Genomic DNA, 10,156 nt, shown 5'->3' on the forward strand with positions numbered 1-10,156 from the left:
TTATAATGCCTAGTTTTTTTGTGAAAAAAATTGAAGTTTTTAGTTTAACGAAATATTTTGCGTGAGAGTTCAAGAAAATGTTGCAAGACCTATGAATGTGATCTTGCAATTAATTGGGTCTCAAAACTATTTTTTATTTATTTTTAAAGTTGAAAAATATAAAAAAATAATATAAACTAATTGAGTGTCCCTAATTTATAATTATATGAGTAAAAAATCAACAGAATGACTCGAATTTTGGCTTATAATAATTCTTGTTAAAAATCCTAAAACCGATTGGAAAACAAGAGTTATAACTCACACGTTTTGTAAAAAAAAATTTAAATTTTTAGTTTAACGAAATATTTTGCGTGAGAGCTAAGGAAAATGTTGCAAGACTTTTGGATGTGATCCTGCAATTAATTAGGTACCGAAACTGTTTTTTATTGATTTTTAAAGTTGCAAAATAGAAAAATAATATAAACTAATAGAGTGTCCCTAAAATATAAAATTATCAGTTGAAAATATACGGAATGCGTTAAATTAATTTGAGAAAACATGTAGTCTCGATGTGAATGTCTCGACTTTTGGCTTATAATGATTCTTCTTAAAATTCCCAAAACCGAATAGAAAACATGAAAGCTCACGCTTTTTTGTGAAAAAGTTCAAAATTTTAGTTTTTAGAAATATTTTGCGTGGAGAGTTTAAGAAAATGTTGCAAGGCATATGGATGTGATCCTACACTTAATTAGGTCACAAAACTATTTTTTATTGATTTTTAAAGTTGAAAATAGAAAAAAAAAATATAAACTAACAAAGTGTCCCTGAAATATAACTTTATCAGTATGTCATAAATTAATTTGAGAAAACATGTAGTCTCGATGAGAATGACTCAAATTTTGACTTAGAATAATTCTGGTTAAAATTCTCAAAATCGATTGGAAAACGTGAATTATAACTCATAGTTTTTGTGAAAAATTGAAATTTTTAGTTTTTAGAAATATTTTGCGTGAGAGTTCAAGAAAATGTTGCAAGACCTATGGATGTGGTGTGGTCCTACAATTAATTAGATCTCGAAACTATTTTTTATTGATTTTTTAAGTTGAAAATAAAATATTAATATGAACTAATAGAGTGTTGCTAAAATATAATTTTATCAGTAAAAAATCTATGGGAATGTTGTAAATTAATTTGAGAAAACATGTGGTCTTGAGCAGAATGACTTAAATTTTGGCTTATACTGATTCTTGCTAAAATTCCCAAAATTGATTGGAAACGTGGGTTCCAATGTGATCTTACCATTAATTGGTTCTGAAACTTTTTTATTATTTTTAAAGTTGAATAATAGGAAAAAAAAAATATAAATCAATAGAAGGTCCCCAAATTAAGTTAATCTATTGATATCTTCGGAATCTCCCAAGTTAATTTAGGAAACATGAGGTGTGGCGAAAAATCTTCGTAAATACCAAAATCAATTTTAGAAAAACATGTGGTGCGGCGATAATAACTCGAATTTTGGCTAATAATGATGCTTGTAAAAACTATCAAAATCGATTGGAAAACGTGAGTTGTAACTCACAATTTTTGTCTTTGAAATATTTTGTGAGGGAGTTAAGGAAAATCTTGCAATACATTTGGATGTGATTCTACAATTAATTAGGTCCCAAAACTATTATATTGGTTTTTAAAGTTGGAAAATTAAAAAATAATGTAAACTAATGGAGTGTCACTAAAATACAATTTTATCGGTAAAAAATCTACGGAATGTCATAAATTAATTTAAAAAACATGTAACCTCGATGAGAATGACTTGAATTTTGGCTTATAATGATTCTTGTTAAAATTTCCAGAATTGATTGGAAAACGTGGGTTATAACTCACAGTTTTTGTAAAAAATTGAATTTTTTTTTGCGTAAGAGTTAAGGAAAATGCTGCAAGACCTTTGGATGTGATCCTTCAATTGATTAGGTCTCAAAACTATTTTCTATTGATTTTTTAAGTAGAAAAATAGAAAAATAATATAAACTAATGGTGTCATTTAGTATTACAGTCTAGTGGTATTCCTCTTCACTTATAAGTGAGAGGTCTTAGGTTCGATTCTCGACAAAGGCAAATTTGAACCATATTATTACTAGCCTATTGTGAGGCTAAGACAACCCCCATAATGTTGATAATATCGTTTGTTCAAAAAAAAAAAAAACTAATAGTGTCCCTAAAATATAATTTTATTGGGCAAAAACTACGGAATGTCGTAAATGAATTTGAGAAAACATGTTGTTTTGGTGAGAATGACTCGATTTTGGCTTATAAAAGTTCTTGTTAAATTCTCAAACTCTATTGGAAAATGTAGGTTATACCTCACAATTTTTGTGAAAAATTGAAATTTTTGGTTTCTAGAAATATTTTGTGTGAGAGTTCAAGCAAATGTTGCAAGACCTAAGGATGTGATCCTGCTATTAATTAGGTCCCAAAACTATTTTTATTTATTTTTAAAATTAAAATATATAAAAAAATAACATAAACTAATTGAATGTCCCAAAATTATAATTTTATCGGTCGAAAATCTACGAAATTACTCGAATTTCGGTTTTGTAATGATTCTTGTGAAAATTTTCAAAATCGATTGGAAAACATGGGTTATAACTCACAGTTTTATTAAAATTGAAATTGTTAGTTTTACGAAATATTTTGCATAAGAGTTTAGGAAAATGTTGCAAGACCTTTGGATGTGATCTTGCAATTAAATAGGTCCCGAAACTAGTTTTTTATTAATTTTTTAAGTTGAAAGATAAATAAATAATTAAACTAATAGAGTATCCCTAAAATGTAATTTTATCGGTTAAAAATCTACGGAATGTCGTAATTAATTTGAGAAAACATGTAGTCTTGATGAGAATGACTGAAATTTTAGCTTATAATGATTCTTCTTAAAATTCGCAAAATAGATTGGAAAACGGGGTTATAACGCATAGTTTTTTTGTGAAAATTTTGAAGTTTTTAGTTTAACGAAATGATTTGCGTGAGAATTCAAGAAAATGTTGCAAGACTTATTGTCACATCCCGACCCGGGCTCTACCACACCTTGGGCTTTGCTCTGCCATAGCACGATATTGTCCGCTCTGGGCCCCGACCACGCCCTCACAGTTTTGTTTCTAGGAACTCACGCGAGCAGAACTTCCCAGTAGGTCACTCATCCTGGGAATTGCTCTCACGTGAACTCGCTTAACTTCAGAGTTCCGATAGAACCCGAAGCCAGTGAGCTCCCAAAAGGTCTCGTACTAATTGGAGGTGGGAATGTACATATAAGGCTTACAGGATCCACTCCCCTGGGTGATATGGGATGTTATAATCCAACCCTCTTAGGGGCCCGACATCCTCGTCGGCATACATTCGGTCAAGGATTGGTTCTGATACCAAATTGTCACATCCCAGCCTAGGCCCCCACCACATCCCAGGCTCGACTCCACCGTAGCACGATATTGTCCGTTTTGGGCCCCGACCACGCCCTCACGGTTTTGTTTCTAGGAACTCACACGAGAACTTCCCAATGGGTCACCCATCCTGGGATTGCTCTTGTGCGAACTCGCTTAACTTCAAAGTTCCTATGGAACCCGAAGCCAGTGAGCTCCCAAAATGCCTCATGCTAGGTAGAGATGAGAATATACATATAAGGCTTACATGATCCACTCCCCTGGCCGATATAGGATGTTACAATCCACCCCCCTTAAGGGCCCGACATCCTCATCGGCACACTTCTGGCCAGGGATTGGCTCTGATACCAAATTGTCACATCCCGACTCGGGCTCCACCACACCTTGGGCTCCGCTCTGCCATAGCACGATATTGTCCGCTCTGGGCCCTGACCACGCCCTCACGATTTTGTTTTTGGGAACTCACGCTAGCAGGACTTCCCAGTGGGTCACCCATCCTGGGAATTACTTTCGCGCGAACTTGCTTAACTTCAGAGTTCCGATAGAACCCGAAGCCAGTGAGCTCCCAAAAGGCCTCGTGCTAATTGGAGGTGGGAATGTACATATAAGGCTTCCAAGATCCACTCCCCTGGGTGATGTGGGATGTTACACCTATGGATGTGATCCTACAATTAATTGGGTCCCGAAACTATTTTTGTGAAATCTCGTTCCTGAATTTCACTATTGTAATCTACATATTTCGTATGGGCGGGATTTATAGTATTTTCATGAATTTAAATTAATTCTAGATTTTAATTACCTAATTACAAAGTTTGAATTTTTGAAAATAATTGTTATATCCGTAGACCTTCAAAGGTCACTTTTAATGTTTTTAATTGGGCTCGACCTCATAAGCGCTTAAGCGAAGGCCATATGTGAATCTAAACGAGAAAGGAACTTTACGGATGTTTTAGAATTTTCTTTAAAAAAAAAGAAAAAGAAAGGGAACCAATCAGAAATGAGGGGAGGGCGTCAGATTGAGCAGGAGAAAAATGAGAGGAAATGAGAGTTTCAGGAGGGAAGAAAGGAAAAAGGTGGCCGAATGGGGAGAGGAGAGAGGAAGGATGGTAACCAATGGAGAGTGAAAGCAAGGAGGAAAGGGAGAAAATGGAGGAACACAGGATCCCGAATGATCCGATTCTGACCCGTCGGCCAAACCGGTTTGGTTAGCCAATTCTGACGATTTTCACCCATTTTTCTGGCAAATTGGGCCGATCCACCGCTCCAAATCATTATCTTGACCCTTCCTCTACCATTCCCACACAAAATTCAGGGAGATTGGGTTCGAAATTGTGGAGATTTACACTGGTGGGTGCGACGGGCTTTGGGGCAGTGATCTATCAAATTCAAAGGTAACTCCGTCAACCAACACCACCAAAATAATCCCCTCAACCTCAGGAACAAAGCCCAAGCAGTGGTGGAGGCGTCGAAGTGAGTATGGAGGTCGAATAGGAGAACACCCATTTCTAGGGTTCCGGTGAGTTCAAGGGAAATTGGAGCTTTTTCCGGCCAAATTGGACTTGGACACATGTATAAAACTTGCTCTACTCATTGAGAGCTTCATTTATGTAAATTTTGGTAATTTTTAAAAATAGTTGAATTTTTCCGCCAAGTCGGGGCGGCCAACCGCCACCTGCGGCGGCTTCCTGGCCAGTGGGTCGAAGACGTCCTCTTAAGTTCAAATAAATGCCTTGGTTTCATAATTGATATCTGTATGACGTAATTTGATTGTTTGGACTTAGTTTCATTATGATACCTTACTTGGTCAAAATATGAATCAACGATCCGACCGTTAAATCGTCACCAAACTTTAATGCGTGATAGAAACTTACGGATCGGGAATCCGACGTACGGATCTTCCCTAATTGGATTTTCTAAGTGGTAAAATAAATTGTTGACTGCCACTTAATTCTAGTAATTGGTGGAGATCTGACCGTCGGATCGCGATGAGAATTTAGTATATTGTTCTAGAAGCATAATGTGGACTTTAGGAAGTTACGGATCCGAAATCCAATGTGTGGATCTTCCGGACTGAATTGTGTAGAATTGTGGACCCTACCTTTGACCGAGAGTTGACTTTTGGTCAGCATGTCTCGAAACGTTCCCAATACTAAAATTAGTACTATGGGAGACTTAAGTGAAGTCTAGTGGACCTACATTGGTTGGAGAGTGACTTGAATATTGTGATATGGTTATTACCTTAATTTCTTATATTATTATCATTTGTAAATGTGCATTGGACTTATAAATATGATTTCTATTGAAATGTGATTTTTCATATATTTAGCCATAGACTTATGTTTATTAAACATGATTTGGCTTGTGTATTGATGATAATGGTGATATATGGATGTTTAATTATTTCTAGTAATGTGAATGATAATTATGATAAATTTATGGCTATGTGATCATAGAATCCTATTTGAAATATTCTGTAGAACTTATATGCTTGTGTGATATATTAGTTGGTGGCCATGAGAAGTTGATGGTGTAGGAGACTACGTTGTAGTTCATAGGGATTAGTGTGATGTGGACAAATGTGAGTGACTTTAATATATGTTATATTGGTGATTACCCATGTTTTCATAATTATTATCCTGTGAGGATATGTCTTGGTTTTATAAATATGTTTCTTTTTATTGAATTGTTATTTTTAATACTTAGCCATCAATTTATGTTCAAGAAGTGAGATTTGACGTGTATAATTGAAATATGGGTTAATTTGTTTGATTGGTATGTTGTGATGATATGTGAGGCTAGGAGTGGACCGTTAACCATTGTGATGGGGATTTTTTGCTTCGATATTGTTTCATGTCCCGCTTCGTTGATTAGTTCTAAATTTAGTAATTGCGCTTAATTTCCCTTTGTTGAGCTTTTGTAAATTAATTAGCATGTGCTTGTCTCATTTCTTTGAGCCGTTGTACATTATGGTGTTGGCCTTCCGCGATTCCATTGAGTGATGGTCCGGAATTGTATCCACTCGGATTCCGTTGAGTGATGGTCCGGAATCCCTTCTACTCCACGATTCCGTTAAGGATGGTCCAGAATCATATCATGGGTTGCATATCGTTGAGTGGTCTGAAATCCCATTCTTCGGAGAAGTAGGTTTGGCTTAATTGTGTCACTCTAGCATTTGTTTTAGTATATTGTGAATAATGGTTTTGAGAATATTGTGAATTGAATTATAAAAGCAGTTGTACGTCCGTGGGATTCCTTCGAGATTTTCTACGATTCAATTATGGTTTCATAGTTTATGAATTTAGAAAATATGGGAATGATTGTTATTATTTTGACCATATTAGTTAATTAATGTGGCTAGAGAATGGTTTTGTGCGTTGTTGGTTCTTAAATATGATGTATGTTGTGAATTGAGATATCATGTTGAGTCATAATGATTTATATGAAAGATGGAAGGGAAATCTTGATTTTTTTTTCATGTGGGTTTGTTATGTTACCATGAGTCCATGAATTTTATGCTTGTCAAGTTCTATTGATTGATGTGATAATTGGATGGTGTTGAAACGCTTATGGGTGGATGAATGACGAGATGACTAAAAAAAATTTTTTTATTGTGCTTTGTTAAATGTTCCTTGAGGTGCTACATGATTGAATTGTGGTATTATGTTGAGACATAGTGGTTTATGTGTTGAATGTTCGATTGAAGTGGAACGACGAATTATGAATGGCTTGATCCCTAATGAGGGTACGTAGGCAGTCCAACGAGGAGGTTAGATGCAGCCATAAAGTATACGGAAAATTACTATGCGATTCGATTCTTGAGTTGTGATTGTCATATTCCGGAGGCGGGGTATGTTAGAGATATATGTGGTGACGTCACGTGTCGATTCTGAACGTATGTCGGGATCGGGGCGTGACAATTTTTGATTTATTTTTAAAGTAGAAAAATAGAAAAATAATTTAAACTAATTGAGTGTCTCTAATTTATAATTTTATTGGTTAAAAATCAACGGAATGACTCGAATTTTGACTTATAATGATTCTTGTTAAAATTTCCAAAATCAATTGGAAGATAAGGGTTATAACTCATAGGTTTTGTAAAAAAATTGAAAACTTTAGTTTAACGAAATATGTTGCATGAGAACTAAAGAAAATGTTGCAAGACCTTTGGATGTGATCCTGCAATAAATTAGATTATGAAATTGTTTTTTTATTGATTTTTAAAGTTGAAAAAATAGAAAAATAATATAAACTAATATAGCGTCCCTAAAATATAATTTTATTGATTGAAAATCTACATAATGCATTAAATTAATTTGAGAAAACATGTAGTCTTGATGCGAATGACTCGACCTTTGGCTTATAATGATTCTTCTTACAATTCCCAAAATCAACTAAAAACATGGGTTATAGATCACAGTTTTTTTTGTGAAAAAATTCAAATTTTTAGTTTCTAGAAATATTTTGTGTGAGATCATAAGAAAATGTTGCAAGACATATGGATGTGACCCTACACTTAATTAGGTCCCAAAATTATTTTTTATTGATTTTAAAAATTGAAAATAGAAAAAAATAATATAAACCAATAGAGTGTCTCTAAAATATAATTTTTATCAGTAAAAAATCTATGGAATGTCGTAAGTTAATTTGATGAACATGTAGCCTCGATGAGAATGACTTGTGTTGATGCACAAAACTGGAGGTCTTGGTACAACGTAAATTCGACCGTGAATCTGCAAGAAATGTAAATAACACAAGATGTATCGTGGTTCACCCCAAGGTTTGGGCTAAGTCCACACTAAATATGTATTTATCTTAGGGAGAGAGAGCTCTGAGAGTGAGAGCTTTGAGAGGGGGTGAGAGGGCTTAGGAATTGGCCTCAGGATTGGCCTCTAAGGGTGAGAATGAGGCTCTCCCTAATTGTGAGGGTGAGGGGTCCTTTTATAGAATAAGGACTCCTCACTTGTTACATATTTTCCCCTTCCTTTATTCCATAATTACATTTGAGTCCCCCGAGTATTTATACGAGGTCTAAATACGGAGGCCCTAAGTATGGTATAAACAGTAGTCCCCCAAGTCTTCAGTCAAGAGAGTCTTTTGGCTGGAGACTTGAAACTTAGTCCATGTGTGGGCCGAAGTAACTAGATGTTGTCTTGAACTGATGCTCGCGGCGAGACGGTTGCTCAGCAGTCGGCGATGTTCTCTAATGATGGTGAAGGAGTCCCTTTTATAGAATAAGGGCTCGCTCCTCAATACATAAGTGATGGGTTAGGAGTGATGCTCGCGGCGAGGCGATTGCTCAGCTGGCGGCGTTACTCTCTAATGAAGGTGAAAGAGTCTCTTTTATAGAATAAGGGCTCGCTCCTCCATACATAAGTGATGGGCTATGAGTGATGTTCGCGGCGAGGCGGTTGCTCAGCTGGCGGCGTTGCTCTCTAATGAAGGTGAATGAGTCCCTTTTATAAAATAAGAGCTCGCTCCTTAGTAAATGAATAATGTGTGCTCTCTAATGAAAGTGAGGGAGTCCTTTTTATAGAATAAGGGCTCACTCCTTAATACATAAATAATGGGCTAAGTCTTCCAAGTATTTTTCATAAGGCCCAGTTGAGGCCCAATATATGGTACATAATGTAGTCCCCCAAGTCTTCGGTCAATAGAGTCTGTTGGCTGGAGACTTCAAATTGAATCCATGTATGGGCCAAAGTGGCGGTTGTTCGGAGGCAGTATTTGTATACCCTGCACTGAAGCTTTATAGGTGAAGCTTTGCAAGTGAAGCTTTGAAGCTGGAGCTCTATAAATGAAGCTTTTGAAACTGATTGACATGAGTGATGCTCATGAATGTTTATGTTGATTGACATGAGTGATGCTCATGAATGTTGTCATGAGTGATGCTCATGAATGTTGACATGAGTGATGCTCATGAATGTTTATGTATGATTGATATGAGTGATGCACATGAATGTTTATGTATGATTGACATGAGTAGTGCTCATGCTCATGAAGATGAGTTCCTTCTTCACTTGGTTGGTGGTATGAGTGGCAAGTTGCCAAATGATATTAGAGTACGGCTTGTACATTTCATCACCTGGTTGGTGGCATGAATGGCTAGTTGCCAAATGATATTAGAGTACGGGTTGTACATTTCATCACCTGGTTGGTGGTAATAGTGGCAGGTTGCCGAATAATTTTAGAGTACTGGGCGTACTTTTGATCACTTGGTTGGTGATAATAGAGGGTCTGGCTCTTTTGGGCATATGGGTCTTTGCCCTCCACATGACATTACAGCCCATTATTTAGGGGTTTTTTTTTTTTTTTTTTTTTACCCTCTGATGGGGTTTATACAGATGTTTCCGAAAGATAAGGTAAATAAATTACATCATTCTAGTGGGGTGTTTATTCCTTACTTTTGCTTTCTCTTTTGCTTTTGCTTTCTTGGAGGACCACTCTTTTTAAGAATAATGTTGCTCGATGTCTTGTCAATCCAACGTCCCAAGGCATTGACACAAGGAGATGCTGGGACCTTGTAGTGGGATGGCAACATCTTGGCATCATTAGATGTCTGAATTCCTTTATCATCGTGGTCGCTGGGCCAATTTCCAGCTGTGTGTTTAAAGGAACCTGTTTTACCTTCACTGCTTTTCCAGTCAGAAGTCACCAGCGGTGGAGCTATGGATGTGGAATAGGAACTGCCACGGAGAAAAGATCGCACTTTCCATTTGGTGAAGGTATCTGGTCCTGATCTCCATCTC

The sequence above is a fragment of the Malus sylvestris genome, chromosome 8 (genome assembly GCF_916048215.2).
Source record: "Malus sylvestris chromosome 8, drMalSylv7.2, whole genome shotgun sequence".
In the NCBI taxonomy this organism is placed as follows: domain Eukaryota; kingdom Viridiplantae; phylum Streptophyta; class Magnoliopsida; order Rosales; family Rosaceae; genus Malus; species Malus sylvestris.